This window comes from Acyrthosiphon pisum, chromosome A1 (assembly GCF_005508785.2).
Source record: "Acyrthosiphon pisum isolate AL4f chromosome A1, pea_aphid_22Mar2018_4r6ur, whole genome shotgun sequence".
Taxonomy (NCBI): domain Eukaryota; kingdom Metazoa; phylum Arthropoda; class Insecta; order Hemiptera; family Aphididae; genus Acyrthosiphon; species Acyrthosiphon pisum.
Window position 1 is genome coordinate 10,049,041 of NC_042494.1, and position 1,021 is coordinate 10,050,061.

Below are 1,021 nucleotides of genomic sequence, written 5' to 3' on the forward strand. Positions count from 1 at the left end.
ACTTACTATGTTTTAAGAATTCCAAAAAGAGACAAGACAATATACTTATATACATCAATACAATAAATAACTATTAACCTAACAAAGATATAAACACTAAACACGTGTAATTAGCATAAAATAAATTATTAAATTTTGATTTCTTATTAATTAATGTAATGTATGTATTTATTATAATGGATGATACGATATGATAACAACTTTGTTTTTGATAATAACAAAATGATAACGACGGTGGTGGTCTAATCCACGGTTTAAGATATAGTTAAGGGATCGCTACCAATTCTCCCAATTTTTTTTCTCCCCAATAATTTTTCTCTCCAATCATATTCATTCCGAAAAATACATTTTCTTCCAAAAACTATTAGTCCAAATTAGAAAATGTCAAATAAATAATTCTCCCAATTAGTTTATTCCGAAAATTATTATCCCAATACACATTGTTCCAAAGAAAGTGATAACTGATAACATATTCTGTGATAGCTGATAATGATAACATATAGCTTATACCCACGAACTACTACATAGGACTGGACACTGTATAAAATAAGGTGGCTGCAAAGTTGTACGGTGGTCGTACGTTCGCTATGTAGCTGCTCTCTGGTGGCATTTTTTTATACTGTGCTGTTGTAAATTATTTTATGTGATAAGTCGTGACTAGTCACTAGTAATAATTGAAAAACGATCAAAAATACAAAAATTCAAATCAATGACAAACTTTTTATATTCACTATTATTTCTAAATAAATGAATGCGTATTACTAGTTACTATGTTGCTACCAATTTGGAAAGTTTTTTTTTTTGCGTGATTTCTAACTTGCTTTTGATTAGACATACTTGAGTATTGTCTCATTCTCATGGTAATATAATAAGTAATTATAAATTACATATTTAATTACATATTCATAAATTTTTCATATTTCATAAGTCTATATGTATATAAATATTATGTTTATAAAAGTAAAATTCGAAATGTAGTAAATCTAGTACGTCACTAGATAGCATCACAGTCGCAAACGTA